The sequence below is a fragment of the Pteropus vampyrus genome, unplaced genomic scaffold (genome assembly GCF_000151845.1).
Source record: "Pteropus vampyrus isolate Shadow unplaced genomic scaffold, Pvam_2.0 Scaffold702, whole genome shotgun sequence".
NCBI lineage: Eukaryota > Metazoa > Chordata > Mammalia > Chiroptera > Pteropodidae > Pteropus > Pteropus vampyrus.
In genome coordinates this window covers 249,580-267,771 of record NW_011889483.1, presented here as the reverse complement: position 1 = coordinate 267,771, position 18,192 = coordinate 249,580, and the positions used below count along the sequence as shown (strand labels likewise).

The following is an 18,192-nucleotide window of genomic DNA, read 5'->3' as shown; positions in this document are numbered from 1 at the left end:
AATTGACATCTGTATATTCTATTGTGTGTTTACCACCCAAAGTCCAGTTTCCTTCAGCTACCACATATTGGATCCCCTTTACCCACTTCACACTCCCTCTAAACCCATTATTTGACCCCCTTTACCCTGTCTACCTCCCCCTTTCTCCCTCACCTCACTAGTAACCACTAGTCTATAGTCCTCTGGTAACCACTAGTCTATAGTCCATGTCCATGAGTCTCTGTTTGTTTGTCCTGCTCATTTGTTGCTTTTAGGTTTATATCCCACATATAAATGATATCATGTGATTTTCAACTTTTCTGTCTGGCTTATATCGCTTAGCATGATTATCTCGAGGTCCATCCATGTTGTCGCAAATGGCAGTATTTTATCTCTTCTTATGGCTGAGTAATATGCCATTGTATATATGTACCACAGCTTCTTTAGCCAGTCACCTATCGTAGGACACTTCGGTTGCTTCCATGCCCTGGCCACTGTGAATAACGCTGCTATGAACATCGGAGTGCAAATATCTTTTTGGATATGGGTTTTCGAGGCTTTGGGGTAAATACCTAGTAGAGGGATTGCTGGATCCTATGGTAGATCAATTCTTAGTTTTACCAGCAGTGTATGAGGGTTCCTTTTTCTCCGCATCCTCTCCAACATTTGTTATTACTTGTCCTGTTGATTATAGCTATTCTAACAGGTGTGGGATGGTATCTCATTGTGGTTGTGATTTGCATTTGCCTAATAGCTAGCGATGTTGAGCATCTTTTCATCTGTTTGTTGGCCATTTGTATGTCCTCTAGGGAGAAGTGTCTGTTCAGGTCTTCTGCCCATATTTTGATCGGATCATTCGGGGGTTTTTTGTTGTTGTTGTTATTAAGTCGTATGAGTTCTTTGTATATTTTGGATATTAGGCCCTTATCGGAAGTGTTGCTTGCAAATATATTTTGCCATTCGGATGGTTCTCTCTTTACCTCACTGATGATTCCTTTTGCTGAGCAGAAGCTTTTTAGTTTGATATAGTCCCATTCATTTATTTTAGCTTTTACTTCCCTTGCCTTTGAGGTCAAATTCATAAAATCCTCTTTAAGTCCAAGGTCCTGGAGTTTAGTTCCTATGTTTTCTTCTATGCATTTTATTAATTCCGGTCTAAAATGCAGGTCCTTAATCCATTTTGAGTTAATTTTGGTGTGTGGTGATAGACAACAGTCTAGTTTCATTCTTTTGCAGGTAGCCTTCCAATTTTCCCAGCACCGTTTATTGAAGAGGCTTTCCTTTCACCACTGTATATTTTTGGCTTCTTTGTTGAAAATTATTTGCCCGTATATATATGGGTTTACTTCTGGACTCTCGATTCTGTTCCACTGTTCTGTGTGTCTGTTTTGCTTACAATACCATGCTGTTTCGATTACTGTCACTTTGTAGTACAACTTGAAGTCAGGCAGAGTGATGCCTCTAGCCTCATTCTTTTTTCTCAGGATGGCTTTGGCAATTCGGGGCCTTTTGTGCTTCCATACAAACCTGATGATTTTTTGTTCTATTTCTTTAAAAAATGCCAATGAGATTTTGATGGGGATTGCATTAAATCTGTGTAATGCTTTAGGTAATATGGTCATTTTAACTATGTTGATACTTCCAATCTAAGAAGATGGAATATTTTTCCATTTCCTTGTATCTTCTTCAATTACTTTTAATAGAATCTTATAGTTTTCATTATTTAGGTCCTTCATATGTTTCATTAAATTTATTCTTAGGTATTTTATTCTTTTTGTTGCAATAGCAAAAGGAATTATTTTTTCTACTTCTTTTTCTGATGCTTCATTATTTGAGTATAGGAATGCTATGAATTTTTGAATGTTGATTTTGTATCCAGAAACTTTACTGTATTCACTTATTGTTTCTAGTAGAGTTCTTGTGGAGTCTTTAGTGTTTTCTATATAGAGAATCATGTCATCTGCAAATAGTGACACTTTGACTTCTTCGTTTCCTATTTGGATGCCTTTTATATCTTTCTCTTGTCTGATTGCACTCACTAGGATCTCCAATGTTATATTGAATGAGAGTGGTGATAGTGGACAGCCTTGTCTTGTTCCTGATCTTAGAGAGATGGTTTTTAGCTTTTCACCATTAGGTATAATGTTGGCTGAGGGTTTCTCATAACTGGCCTTTATTACATTAAGTTACTTTCTATACCAATTTTGTTAAGTGTTTTAATCATAGATGGATGCTGTATCTTGTCAAAGGCTTTTTCTGCATCCATTTGATATGATCATATGATTCCTTTTTTAAAATTTGTTTATGTAGGTTATCACATTAATTGGTTTGCATATGTTGAACCATCCTTGCGCCTCTGGGATGAAGCCCATTTGATCGTGGTGTATAACCTTTCTAATATGTTGCTGTATTTGGTTCACTAGTATCTTATCTAGAATTTTTGCATCTGTTTTCCTGAGAGATATTGGTCTGTAGTTTTCTTTTTATGTGTCACCTTTACCAGGTTTTCGTAACAGTAATATTGGCCTCATAAAATGTGTTGGGAAGTATGGCCTCCTCTTCGACTTTTTGGAAGAGTTTGAATGTTTGGTAGAATTCACTGGTGAAGCCATTTGGTCCTGGGCTTAGACTTTTTGGTAGGTTTTTGATGATCGTTTAATTTCCATACTGCTGATCGGTCTATTTGGATTTTCCAGTTCTTCTTGATTCAGTCTAGGAAGATTATATCTTTCTAAGTACTGGTCCATTTCTTGTAGGCTATTAAACTTGGTGTTATATACTTTTTCATAATGTTCTTGTGTGATCCTTTGTATTTTTGGAATGTCTGTCATAATTTCCCCTCTTTCCTCCTTGATTTTGTTTATTTATGTCTTTTCTCTTTTTTCTTTAGTGAGTCTAGCCAGAGTTTTGTCAATTTTATGAACCTTCTCAAAGAACTAGTTCTTTGTTGCATTTATTTTTTCTATCACTTTTTTTTGTTTGTTTTCAATTTCATTTATTTCTGCTCTAATTTTGATTATTTCTTTCCTTCTGTTGACTTTAGGCCTCATTTGTTCTTTTCTAGTTTTTTAAGATGATGCATTGGGTTGCTTATTTGGGTTCATTCTTGTTTTTGGAGATAGGCTTGTAATGATATGAACTTTCCTCTCATGACCACTTTTTCCATGTCCCAAAAGTTTAGATATGTTGTACTATCATTATCATTTGTTTCTATGTATCCCTTGATCTCTCTTTTTATTTCTTTTCTCACCCAGTTATTCTTCAGTAGCATGTTGTTTAATCTCCATGTATTTGTGGTTCTTCCTGATATCCTTTTGCGGTTGATCTCTAGTTTCAAAGTATTATGATCAGAGAATACGTTTGGTATGATTTCAACCCTCTTATATTTGTTGAGGCTATCTCTGTGTCCCAGTATTTGGTTGATCCTTGAGAATGTTCCATGTGCACTAGAGAAGAATGTATAAGCAGCTGTATTGAGATGGAAGGCTCTGTAAATGTCAATTATGTCCAGTTAGTCTAATGTGTCATTTAAGGACATTATTTCTTTATAAATATTCTGTTTAAATGATCTGTCCATATCCAACAGCGGGGTATTTAGGTCCCCTACTACGATAGTGTTTTGGTCTGTTTCTCTCCTTTAGTTCTGTAATTGCTTTACATATTTCGAGGCTCCCTGATTGGGATCATAGATATTAATAAATGTTATGTCTTCTTGGTGCATGATCCCTTTTATCATTTTGAAATGTCCCTCGGTATCTTTCTTTACCTTTTTTATTTTGAAGTCGACTTTGTCTGATATTAGTACCGCTACTCCTGCTTTTCTCTGAATGCCATTTGCTCGAAATATAATTTTCCACCCTTTCACTTTGAGTCTATATTTGTCTTTGGAGCTGAGATGTGTGTCTTGAAGGCAGCATGTGGTTGGTGTTGTTTTTTAATCCATTCTGCAACTCTGTGCCTTTTTACTGATGAGTTCAGTCGATTTACATTTCAGGTGTTTATTAAAATATGAGGTCTTCTTATAGCTATTTTATCTCTTTTTTTTCCTGGTATCTCGGTGTTTCCATTGCTTCCTTGTCCTTCTGTGAGAAAGAAGAATGAGGCTGGAGGCATCACTCTGCCTGACTTCAAGTTGTACTACAAAGTGACAGTAATCGAAACAGCATGGTATTGTAAGCAAAACAGACACACAGAACAGTGGAACAGAATCGAGAGTCCAGAAGTAAACCCATATATATACGGGCAAATAATTTTCAACAAAGAAGCCAAAAATATACAGTGGTGAAAGGAAAGCCTCTTCAATAAACGGTGCTGGGAAAATTGGAAGGCTACCTGCAAAAGAATGAAACTAGACTGTTGTCTATCACCACACACCAAAATTAACTCAAAATGGATTAAGGACCTGCATTTTAGACTGGAATTAATAAAATGCATAGAAGAAAACATAGGAACTAAACTCCAGGACCTTGGACTTAAAGAGGATTTTATGAATTTGACCTCAAAGGCAAGGGAAGTAAAAGCTAAAATAAATGAATGGGACTATATCAAACTAAAAAGCTTCTGCTCAGCAAAAGGAATCATCAGTGAGGTAAAGAGAGAACCATCCGAATGGCAAAATATATTTGCAAGCAACACTTCCGATAAGGGCCTAATATCCAAAATATACAAAGAACTCATACGACTTAATAACAACAACAACAAAAAACCCCCGAATGATCCGATCAAAATATGGGCAGAAGACCTGAACAGACACTTCTCCCTAGAGGACATACAAATGGCCAACAAATAGATGAAAAGATGCTCAACATCGCTAGCTATTAGGCAAATGCAAATCACAACCACAATGAGATACCATCCCACACCTGTTAGAATAGCTATAATCAACAGGACAAGTAATAACAAATGTTGGAGAGGATGCGGAGAAAAAGGAACCCTCATACACTGCTGGTGGGACTGCAAATTGGTACAGCCACTATGGAAAACAGTATGGAGGTCCCTCAAAAAACTAAGAATTGATCTACCATAGGATCCAGCAATCCCTCTACTAGGTATTTACCCCAAAGCCTCGAAAACCCATATCCAAAAAGATATTTGCACTCCGATGTTCATAGCAGCGTTATTCACAGTGGCCAGGGCATGGAAGCAACCGAAGTGTCCTACGATAGGTGACTGGCTAAAGAAGCTGTGGTACATATATACAATGGCATATTACTCAGCCATAAGAAGAGATAAAATACTGCCATTTGCGACAACATGGATGGACCTCGAGATAATCATGCTAAGCGATATAAGCCAGACAGAAAAGTTGAAAATCACATGATATCATTTATATGTGGGATATAAACCTAAAAGCAACAAATGAGCAGGACAAACAAACAGAGACTCATGGACATGGACTATAGACTAGTGGTTACCAGAGGACTATAGACTAGTGGTTACTAGTGAGGTGAGGGAGAAAGGGGGAGGTAGACAGGGTAAAGGGGGTCAAATAATGGGTTTAGGGGGAGTGTGAAGTGGGTAAAGGGGATCCAATATGTGGTAGCTGAAGGAAACTGGACTTTGGGTGGTAAACACACAATAGAATATACAGATGTCAATTGATAATGTACATCTGAAAAATTATGTAATTGTATTAACCATGTTACCCCAATAAATTTAATTGAATATTAAAAGAAAAAATACAGTTTTATAATTATCGCATAATTTGCCTATTAATAAACTACTCATGTTAATCATAAACTTTTAAAATTATATATATATATATGTAATATCTTTATCCAATCACCCTTCGGTGGACAGTAAACTTGTTTCCCTGTCTTGGCTTTTGTAAATCTTCAGTGAACATAAGTGTACATATATCTTTATGAATAAGTGTTTTCATTTTTTTCAGGTAAATATCCAGAAGAGGCATTTTTTTTAATACTCTAAGCATCTCATTTTAGACATTTATATAGTTTATGAAACTATTACCCCAAATATTCTATCATCCATTTGGCTTTACACATAGCCGTTACATTACTGCTGACTGCATTCCATGTTGCTATGCTCCCTATCCATGTGGCCATCTCTCAACTACTAATTTGTGCTTCTTTAATCCTTCACCTCATTCTTACAGCGCCCCCAATCCTCTCTCCTTTGGCCATCACCAGGTTGTGCTCTGTATTTGTGAGTCTGTTTTTGATTAGTTTGTTCTTTTTGTTCCTTAGATTCCACATATAAATGAAATCATATGGTATTTATCTTTCTCTGTTTGACTTATTTCACTCAGCATAATAACCTCTAGGTCTATCCATGTCATTGAAGATTGTAGGATTTCATTTTTTTATGTTTGCATAAAATTGCATTGTATATATGAACTGCAAATTCTTTACTTACTTGTCTGTTGATTGACATTTATGTTGCTTCCATATCTTGGCTATTGTAAATTGTGCTGCCATGAATTTTGAGATGCATAGATCTTTATGAATTATTGTTTTTGGTTTTCTTTGGATAAATACCTAGGAGTACAATTGCTGGGTCAAAACGTAAATCTATTTTTAATTTTTTGAGTAATCTCCATACTGTTTTCCATAGTGGCTGTACCAATTTACATTTCCACCTGCAGTGTATGAGAGTCCTCTTTTGTCCACATCCTCTCCGACACTTGCTATTTTTTGTCTTTTTGATAGTAGTCATTCTAACAGGTGTGAGGTGATACATCTATGTGGTTTCAATTTGCATTTCCCTGATAACTGGTGATATCAAACATCTTTTTTTTTTTCTGGCTTTATTGAAATGTAATAGACAATTAGTTGCTCATATTTACATTGTACAATTCAATGAGTTTTTTCAATTATAGTTGGTATACAATAAAATACCAGTTTAAGTTGTACAGCATAGTGATCAGAGATCCATATAACTCACAAAGTGATCACCCCACTAAATATTGTACCCCCAATTCTCCCTTACATATTTATTACAACATTATTAACCATCTTCCCCATGCTATACTCTATGTCTCCATTTCTATTCTGGAACTATCCTTTTGTACTTTTTAATCCCTTTGCCTTTTCTCACTGTCCTCCACAACTCCCCTCCCATCCAGTAGCCCTCAAAATATTGTCTGTCTATGAGTTTATTTCTGCATTTGTTGTTGATTTTGTTGTTGATTTTGTTCGTTATATTCCACATGTATGTTAAATCATGTGATATTTGTCTTTCTCTATCCAACCCATTTCATTCAGTGCACTACCCTCTAGATCTAACAGGGCAATGTCTTTTCCCAACCCTTTCCTTTTAGTCTCTGTGTGTCTTTTAATCTGAAGTTATTCTCTTGTAGGCAGTATATGTAGAGGTCCTGTTTTCTTATCATTCAGCCACTCTATCTTTTGGTTGGAGCACTTAATTCTTTTCCACTTGAGGTACTTGTTGATAGGAATGTAATTATTACTATTCTTTATTCCTGTTTTTGATACATGTTTTTTCCTTTTAGAGAAGTCCCTTCAACATTTCCTGTAATGCTGGCTTGGTGGCGATAAATTCCTTTAGCTTATTTTGTTTGGGAAGCTCTTTATCTGTCCTTTAACTCTAACTTTATCTAACTTTACCCACTGTTTATTCCCTCTAATATACTCTTCATCTCAGATAAGGTGTTCTTCATTTCTGATTGGCTCCCTTTTATAATTTCCATTTTTATGTTTTTTATCTCTTTGTCGAAGTTCTCACTGAATTCAGCTACACTTCCCCTAAGTTCATTGAGCATCTTTATAACCAGTGTTTTGAACTCTGTATCTGCTAGATTGCTTGACTCCATTATTCCTAGATCTCTGTTCTGTTCTCTCATCTAGTTTCTGCTTCTCTGTCTTCCCATTTTGGCTGCCTTTCTGTATCTGTTTCTATGTACTAAGCAAAGCTCTCAAGTCTCCCAGTCTTATTAGTGTGGCTTTGTATAGTAGGCATCCAGTGGCATAGTCCTTAGAGAGGTTCAGCTACAGGCCAAATTTAGCTTTAGCCTGTGCCCATCTGGGTCCACCTGTTAAGATTTAGCAAGCAATCCACAGATGCTGTGCTTATAGTTGCCTCAAGAATTCACACCAGAAACCGAGGCCAGCTGCCAGCAGGTTGAATCTGGTGCTGCTCAGTCAGGAGCACTTGACTCGCTGAAGACACAGCTGGATGTGGCTTGGGTGGGGCTGTGAGTTGTGGTAGGCAGAGTTTCAGGGGATCCTTTGGGTGGAGCGACCTCTGTTATCCAGTCGATGATGTATCAGCCATGGTGGTACTGCGTCTGTGCAGTGGGAGTGGGGTGGGCTCAACAGAGGAACAATGGATACACTGAAGCATTCCTGCCTGGCCCTCACTATGATAACTCAGTGACTCCCTGTAAGTCCCTGGTGTCCCCTGAGCAGCTGACCAGAAGCTGGTGCTCAGAGTGAGCAGGTATGTCAATGCAAAAGTTTGCCCTTGGACATGGCCCCTTTAAGAAGCATCTGAAGCTGCTGGCTGCAGCAGGCTCTGTCTCACTCAGCTTGCAGGAACCAGGTAGCCTTGTGTTTTCACTCTCTCCTACCTTCTACCAGTGCAGGTTGATTAATTATTTCTCTCCCGAGTTGTAGTGATTCTGTTCATCTAGATCCCAAGCAACTTTACTTGCTGTTTGTTCCGTGTTTCTATTACAACTTTGATTTGGTCACAAAAGCAGGTAACAAAACTTCTATCATCTATGCCATTTTTTCCCCATCTCTTCTACTTCCCTTACCTTTGAGGTCAACTTTATAAAATCTTGTAAAACCAAAGTTCATGAGTTCAGTACCTATATTTTCTTCTATATATTTTACTGTTTTAGGTCTTAAACTTGGCTGAGTCATTTTGAGTTAATTTTTTTGTAGTGTGACAAATAGCAGTCAAGTCATTCTTTCTAATTTTCAGCATCATTTATTGAAGAGGCTTTCTTTTATTTATTATATATTTTTGGCTCCTTTGTTGAAAATTAGTTGCCCAGATACATGTAGGTTTATTTCTGGGTTCTCAATTCTGTTCCATTGGACTGTGTCTGTTTTTCTGTCAATACCATGCTGTTTTGATTATTGTTGCTTTGTAGTATAATTTGAAGTCAGGTAGTGTGATATCTCTGGCCTTGTTCTTTTTTCTAAGGATTGCATTGGCTATTCAGGGTCTTTTGAGTTTTCACACAAATCTGATGATTTTTGGTTCTATTTCTTTAGAAAATGCCATTGAGATTTTGATAAGGATCACATATTGCTGTATATTGCTTTGGGTAACGGGCCATTTAAACTATGTCGATTCTGCCAGTTATGAACATGGAATATCTTTCCATTTTTTTTGTGTCTTCTTCAATTTCTTTTAATAACGTCTTGTAGTTTTCAATGTGTATGTCTTATATCCTTTGCTGTTTATTCCTAAGTATTTCATATTTTTTGTTGCAATTGCAAAAAAATTGTTTTTATTTCTTTTTCTGAAATTCATTGTTAGTACATAGGAACGCAATGGATTTTATACATTTATTTTGTATCCTGAAACTTTACTGTATTTGTTTATTGTTTCTAATAGATTTTTTGGTGGAGTCTTTAGGGTTTTCTATATAGAGAATCATGTCATCTGCAAAAACTGACAATTCAACTTCTTCATTTATGATTTGGATGCTGTTTATTTCTTTCTCTTGCGTGATTGTTCTGGCTAGCACTTCCAATACTGTATTGAAAAAGAGTGGTGAGAGTGGGCAGCCTTGTCTTGTTTCTGATCCTAGAGAAAAAGCTTTAAGTTTTCCACCATTAAGTATGATATTAACTGAGGGTTTTGTCATGTATGGCCTTTATTATGTTGAGGTACTTTTCTTCTATACACATTTTATTAAGAGTTTTAATCATAAATAAATATTTTATCTTGTCAAATGCTTTTTCTGCATCTATTCATATGATCATATGATTTTCATCTTTTATATTGTTTATATGCGTATCACATTGATTAATTTGTTTATGTTGAACCATTCTTGCATCCCTGAAATAAACCCCATTTTTCATGATGTATTATCTTTTTTAATGTATTGTGTTCAATTTGCTAGTATTTTTTTAAAATTTTACATCTGTATTCATCAGAGATATTGATCTGTAATTTTCTTTTTTTGTGTGTTGTCTTACCTGGTTTTGGTATCATTGTAACATGGGCCCCATAAAATGAATTAGGAAGTATTGTATCTTCTTTTATTTTTTGAAAGAGTTTGAGAAAGATAAGTATTAAATCTTCATTGAATGCTTGGTAGAATTTACTAGTGGAACAATCTGGTCCTGGAGTTTTACTTTTTTGGGAGGTTTTTGATGACTTTTTCAATTTTCTTGCTAGTCATCAATCTATTTATATTTTCCAGTTCTTCATGACTCGGTCTAGGAAGGTTATGTATTCTAAGAACTTGTTCATTTTTTCTGGGTTATCAAATGTGATGGTGTATAGCCTTTCAGAGCATTCAAACATAGTTCCTTGTATTTCTATGGTGTCCTTTGTAACTTCTATGCTATCATTTCCAATTTTGTTTGAATCTTTTATCCTTTTTCCTTCGTGAGACTAGCCAGAGGTTTGACAATTTTATTAATCTTGAGAACCAACTCTTTGTTGCATTAATTTTTTCTATTGTCTTTTTTGTTCTCAAATTTGTTTAATCCTTCTGAAATTTTGTTATTTCCTTCTTTCTACTTTGAGCTTTGCTCTTTTTTATTTCTAGTTCTTTAAGGTGAAATACTAGGTTATTTATTAGAGATTTTTCTTGTTTCTTGAGGTAGGCCAGTAACGATAAATTTTCTTCTTATTACTGCTTTTGCTGTATCCCCCCAATTTTGATAAATTATGTTATCATTTTCATTTGTCCTATGTATCTTTTGCTCTCTTCCTTTACTTCTTTGACTCAGTCATTGTTTAGTAACATGTTTTTTAATTTGCACACATTTTTGTTTTTTTTTTCAGCTTTCTTTTTGCTGTTGATTTCCAATTTCAAAGCATTGTGGTTAGAGAATAGCTTGGTTTGATTTCAATTTTCTTACATTTGTTAAGGCTAGTTTTTTGTCCCTTTTGTGTCGCATCATATGATCTATTCTTGAGAATGTTCTTTGTATACTAGAGAAAAAATGTGTAATCTGGTGTTCTGGGATGAAAAGCTCTGTAAATATCGATTATATCCATTTGGTCTAATGGGTCGTTTAAGCCTGATATTTCCTTATTGATTTTCTTTCTGAATGATTTACCTATAACTATCAATGGAGATATTTAGGTCACCTACTATAATTGTATTTTTGTCAGCTTCTCCCTTTAGTTTAGTTGTATATAATTGGGTGCTCCCAGGTTGAGTGCATATATATTAATAAGTGGTATGCCTTCTTGACATATATTCCCCTTTATCGTTATAAAATATCCATCTTTGTTTCTTGTTACCTCTTTTATCATGAAATCTATTTTGTCAGATATTAATACAGCTACAGCTGCTTTTCTCTGGATGGCATTTGGTTGGAGCACTGTTTTCCACCCCTTCACTTTGAGTCTACCTTTGTCCTTGAAGCCAAGATGTATATTCTGAAGGCTGCATCTAGTTGGATTTTAGTTTTTGATCCAAACTAATATGCTTTGCCTTTTAATTGATGAGTTCAGTCCATTTACATTTAGGGTGATTATTGAAATGTGAGGTTTTCCTATAGCCTTTTTATCTTTTATTTTTTGGTAGCCCTGTGTCTCCATAGTTTCTTTTCCCTCTATTTCTCTCTGATGTTATAGTTTGGTGGTATTCTATGATTTCCCCCTCTGTTTCCTCTTTTTTGTGTTACGTTTCAGTTCTAGATTTTTTTTTGTGGTTATCATCAGGTTCATGCAAAAGAAAGTTTCATATATATAGTAATCTTTTTTCTTCTGATTGCATCTTCATCCACCTGTGCAAAGTCAGTCCTTTACCCCTCCACTTTTATGTTTTTGTTGTCACAAACTATCCCTTTTTATGCTGTGTGTTCATTTCCAAATTACAATAGCTATTGTCTTCTTTTTCTTCTTCTTTTAAAATATTTCTACTTCCTTTAACCTTTATGTAATCTTTAAATGATTGATACCTTATTCTGAACAAGGGTTGCAATTTCTTGCTTCTGTTTGTTAGTTCTCTTGCTTGTAGTTTTGTATCTTCTTGTCTTTTTGTTTCAGGTGAATAACTCCCTTTAGTATTTCCTGTCATGCAGCAACTGTGGTGGTAAATTCCCTCTGCTCTTGTATGTCTGGACAAGCCTTTATTTCTCCTTCATATCTGCAGGATAACTTTGCTGGACATATTATTCTTGGCTGGTGATTTCTTTCTTTGAATAATTTGAATATATGATTTCACTCTCTCCTGGCTTATAGGGTTTCTGCTTAAAAATCTGATGATATTCTAATGGCATTTCTTTTATAGATTACCATCTTTTTTTCCCCTGGCTGCCTTGAGAATTCTCTTTTTTCAGTTAATTTTTGATATTTTTAATATAATGTGTTTGGAGAAGGCCTTTTTTGATTGAGATAATTAAGTGTTCTTAGATTCAAGGATCCAGTTCTTTCCATAGGTTTAGGAAGTTCTTGTCAATTATTCATGTAAATAGCTCCCTGTTTCTTTCTCTTACTCTTCTTCTTCTGATATATCCATTATTTTTACATTTCTCTCTTTAATAAATTCAGATAGTTCTAATAGAGTTTTTTATTTTTTAAATTCTTGATTCTCTTACATCCGAGTTATTTCTAGATGTCTATTTTGTATATCTTTATTTTTTTTTTCTTCAGGTGGTCTGCTCTATTTTCTAAGCTCTCTAATTCATTCTTCATCTCTTTTGTTAAATTCTCAGCTCCAGAATTTCTGTTTTGTTCTTTTTTTATAGTTTAAATATCTTTGGTGAAGTACTTCTTTTGTTCATTGATTTTATTTCTGAGTTTGTTGAATTGCCTTTCTGAGTTTTTTTGTATCTTGTTGAATTTTTTCAGAACTGCAATCTTGAATTCTCTGTCATTTAAATCACATTCTTTCATGTCTTTAAGTTTATTTTCTGGAGATTTTTCATTTTCTTTCTGTGCTGCCTGTAACCATGGTATTCATGGTATTTGAAGAATTATTTCTCTGCCTGGGCATTCGTAGCAAAAAAAGTGCTTTTTTTTTGTTTGTTTGTTTTTTAAGAATTTGACACTTCACTGGTTGGCAGGTTGATAAGTAAATGTCTTTATTTTGTTTTTCTGTAGGTGGAGCTGAAGCACCAGTTTTTATTTTCTTTTATCTGCATTGCTTTTGGAATCTCCGTGGGGCAGTGTCAATTAGCATCTGGAAAACACTACGTATTTCCTGAGCAGGTAGTCATCTATTTTAACACTTGGTCACCTCGGTGTTAGGGTACCACCCCTGTGGATTGGAAGTAGTGAACTATGGGTCTTCTGTGTGTTTTTGGCACCACTTCCTTGTACCCAGAAGGTGTTGGCAGGGATGCCTCAGCTGCCTCTACAAGGCTGTACTTTGATGGTTGGGGGATGGGTGGGTGGGGGCAAGTGTGTCCCAGTGTCCATGATTTTGCCTTTCTTTGCGGGTTTAGCAGCAATGAGCACAAACAACTTAGGCTAGAAAGATTTTTCACTCATTTTGCAATATGATGAGTGAGAATTTTACTTCCAGGGGTGGGCTGGATGAGTTTCTACATCTGCAAAATTTTTTTTAGTGCAGATCTGCATATTTGGCCATCCTGGCAATTCCTGTACAGTGAGCCAGTCAAATTTGCACAATCCAAGGCAACAGCTAGTGGTGAGAGGTCTTCCACACACTCCCCAATTTTGTATCATCAACTGGCCCAAGTCAGGAACCCCAAGTAAGAGATGAAATTCTTGGTTGGCAGAATGCAGAGTAGGAGGTTATTGCTAAAACTGAATCTGCTATAGAAGAGACATCTTAAAGGTAAGCTAAATAAAGAAAATCTGAATAAGATTGAAAATATAAATATAGTCTATTATTATGGTTAACAGTCTGGGCAATTCAGAATACTAATCTAAGAAATTGTGTGACTTGGCAGTGCTCAGGAAAAAGAACTACTTTAAAAAAATTCTCTCTCTGTTTCTTTTGTTCTGTTGGTGAATGTAATAGTAGAAAATGACCAGACTGACTTGAAAATAAGCAGGCTCAGCAAGACAGCCATTCACCAGGGCTAATGCAAGACTCACAGTGAGAAAGGGGCTTGACATAATGCATTTTCATTTATTATTTTCCAGAAAAGCTTTCTCTGCTAGTTATAGGCACATGTATTATCTTGGCCCTTTGAGAATGAAAAGCCGTATGTTTGTCGAGAAGAGTTTTGTTAGTAGACAGTTTCCTAAAAGAAATAGAACATTTGCTTTTTCTTTTTTAACTTTTGGTTTAGCTGCATAAAAGCTGAAAATCTGCAAAAACCAGAGTTGTTTAGCATCAGGCACTATGTAGATGTAAAAATGTGTGGATATATTTTATTGCAATTATCTGTCATTATATGATACAATAGAAATCAGGACCGCCCACAGGGTTCAGTGCTTCATCAAGTGAAGGGAGTCTAAATTGGGTGAAACGAATGTGTGCATAATAAAAAAAAGTCCTAAGAAAAGACTAATTAAAAGCCAAATTAATGACCTCAGAGCATTTAGATGCTTTTCCTTTTTGATTCTCTTGAAGGATTTACTTTTTATATCATTCCATGAGCACATAAGTGAAACCTATGTGATACAGTCACAACAAAGGCCTCAGCCACTCTCACTCACCTATTGGGAATGTGGGATGTGGGGTGTGGGATGCTCTGGAGCTAGAATGGCCTTTCAGAGTTGTGCTAATTTGGGGCAAGGGGTCTAGGCCTTTATATCCTTGTATTGATAGTCATGGATGGTCCAGGCTGTCTCTAGGAACAGGGCATGATGCTCTGTGGGCAGGAAAAGTTTACCCAACTCTAGAATATATCTATTCCAGGCAAGATGAAACCATCCTTTCCCAGAATGGGAAGGGTCCAATGGACTTGCCCCAAAGTATCTGGTTGTTTTTCTCAGGGATGGAGTTGTATCAGGGATCAATATCGGCTGCCATCATTGACAGTTTGGACACTCAGTAACAGCAGTTGGAAGACTAACCTTTCTTGCAGAGAAGACATTGGCTGCGATGATGCTCTGAAGCAGGTCAGCTCTTAGTGCAAGCAACCACCGAGGGCCAAACCCAAGCAGCAGTCACTCGCTGACTGCTCTACCCACACCTTGCATACAGACACCTCTGTTGTGTTTTCTCTTAATGACATCCCCCTCTACGACCTCTGAAGGGACCTTGGGCCTTCCACAGCCAAAACTTCTTGTAACACTTCTCCATTCTTGTTGTCTCCAGCTCCTCCTGTCCTAATCAATGCCCTCATTATGTCTCCATCCATTCCAGTAGGACTCAGCTTCACTTTGCCACCAAAGCTTGCAATCATTGATGTAGCTCTAGTGAGCTTTTTGTTCCTATACTCTGAGGACTTATTTTAATTGACTCTAGGTACACAGTCAACCATTTCTTCCTTCTTGAAAAATTCTTCCCTTATTTTCACTGAAACCACACTATTGGTTTTCTTCCTGCCTCTCTGGTTGCTATTCTTCAGATTCCTTTGCTGGTTTTTCCAAATATAAATGCTGCCCTTCCTCTGTCTTCTGTACTCTTTTCTCAGGCTATCTGTGGACTCCTGGGACTCTAATACTGTCTTATATGTTTACCTTAAGACAAACAATCCTGAGTGGCTCCAGATCCTCATATAAATTTATTTGGCATTTCCTTTTGTATATCTCATTTCTTACTCAGCCTGTCCAAAAGATAGCCTCTCACATTCCCTGACTTCCCTTAGAAATGACTCCACAGTTTACTCAATTGGTCAAACCAAATACCCAACACTCAACTTTGGTGCTTCCCTCTCCTTTTATCCAGTCACCATATTCTATCTCCAAGTCTCTCTACTTAATTCCAGCTCACCTCATTACTCCAGTCCACTGCTCTTTTGCTGTCTCACCAATCTACAATGGGCCTCTAACTCTCTTGACATCTACTCTTGTTCATCTCCAATCTTGGTAGTCAAAATAACTTTATTTAAAAACAAATCTGATATATCCCATCCATGCTTAAAGCTCTTCAATGTTTGCTAGTTTCCTTTAGCTCAGATTCTATAACTGATCTAAAAGCCCTGCACAACTTTGCTTTCTTCTTCAGCCTCATCCTGTGCCACCTTCCAGTTTGCAGTCTTCATTTCATTCATTAACGTACTATGCTTTTTTCCTGCCCCAGGGAATGTCATACCCATTTCCACTATTTGGAAAGTGAAGATATCTCTCCCTCTCCTGCCTACCTCTCACCTATCATTCAGGTTTTCTAGATTAAAGATCACTTCTTTGGATGTTGCTAGGATTTTGATTAGAGTTACATTGAATACATTGAATGTATAATCAAGTTATGAAGAACTGATATTTTGAAAATATTGAGTCTTCATACCTAGGAACATGGAATATCTCTTCATTTATTTAGATCTTTGTTTTCTTTCATCAGTTTTGTAATTTTCCTTATTACATTTGTATATATTTTGTATATTTATATCTAAGTATTCATTTTTGGAGGTGCTAATATAACAGAATAGTTTTCAATTTTAAATTCCACTTGTTTATTGTTGGTATAGAGAAAAGCAATTTGACTGTGTATTAAATTTGGATCCTACAACTTCGCTATTTATAATTATTTATTAGTTCCAGGAATTTTTTTTTCTTTTTCTTTTTTTAAATTCCAGTGTTTATTAAAATTACTGAGGTTACATTGGTTTAAAAAATCAGGTTTCAAGTGTACAATTCAATAATGCATCATATATATATTGCATTGTGTGTTCATCACCTAAAGTTAAATTTCTTTCTGCCACCAAATATTTGACACCCTTTACCCCTATCTACCTCCCCACATCCCCTCTTCCCCTGGTAACCACTAATCCACTGTCTGTGTCCGTGAGTCTCTGTCATGTTTGTTTATATCCCACATATGAGTGAAATCATATGGTTCTCAACATTTTCTAATTTTAAGCTCCATCCATGTAGTTGCAAGTGGCAGTTTTCGTCTTTTCTTATGGCCAAGTAATACTCCATTGTATATATGTACCACATCTTCTTTAACCAATCATCTATCGAAAGACACTTGGGTTGTTTCCATGTCTTGGCCATTGTGAACAACACTGCTTTGAACATCAGGGTGCATGTATCTTTGCAAATAAATGGTTTCAGGTTTTTTGGGTAAATCCCCAGAAGGGGGATTGCTGGGTCATACAGTAATTCTATTCTTAGTTTTTTTTGGAACCTCCATACTGTTTTCCATAGTGGCTGCATCATTTTACATTTCCACCAGCAGTGTATGAGGGCTCCTCCGCCCCGCCCCCCATGCCAACCTCTCTAACACTTGTTATTATTTGTCCTGTTGATGTAGAATTTGTTTATTCTAACAGATGTGAAGTGGTATCTCATTGTGGTATTGATTAGCATTTTCCTAATAGCTAGTGATGTTGAGCATCTTTTCATATATTTGTTGGCCATTTGTATGTCTTCTTGGGAGAAATGTCTGTTAGGTCCTCTGCCCATTTTTAATTGCATTTTTGTTGTTGTTGTTATTGCTATTGAATTGTAATTCTTTATATATTTTGGAAATTAGGCCCTTATTGGAGGTGTTTGCAAATGTATTCTCCCATTTGGATTGTTACCTCTTTGCCTTGTTGATGGTTTCTTTTGCTGGGCAGAAGCTTTTTAGTTTGATGTAGTCTCATTTACTTATTTATTTTTTTGACTTCCCTTGCCTTTGAGGTTAAATTCATAAAATCCTCTTTAAGTCCAATGTCCATGAGTTTAGTATCTATGTTTTCTTCTATGCAATTTGTTGTTTCAGGTTTTATATTTAGGTCTTTGATCCATTTGAGTTAATTTTTGTGTGTGGTGATAGATAGCATTCTAGTTTCTTTCTTTTGCATGTGGCTTTCCAATTTTCTGAGCACAATTCATTGCAGAGGCTTTCCTTTCTCCATTGTATGTTTTTGTCTTCTTTGTTGAAAATTATTTGCCCATATATACAGGGGTTTAATTCTGGATTCTCGATTCTGTTCCATTGATCTGTGTGTCTGTTTTTTTCTTTTTCTTTTTCTTTTCTTTTTTGCCAATACCATGCTGTTTTGATTATTGATGGTTTGTAGT

At 36.0% G+C, this 18,192-nt stretch overlaps 1 long non-coding RNA gene across 1 annotated transcript; it reads right to left on the bottom strand.

The window, feature by feature from the left end:
- Positions 1–858: 858 nt before the first annotated feature.
- On the bottom strand, positions 859–17,798 carry LOC111733938. The gene is made up of 2 exons (XR_002778245.1): positions 17,709–17,798; positions 859–951 (listed from the first exon to the last, which is right to left on the bottom strand). It is a non-coding gene; the product is annotated as an uncharacterized LOC111733938 (long non-coding RNA).
- Positions 17,799–18,192: the final 394 nt, after the last annotated feature.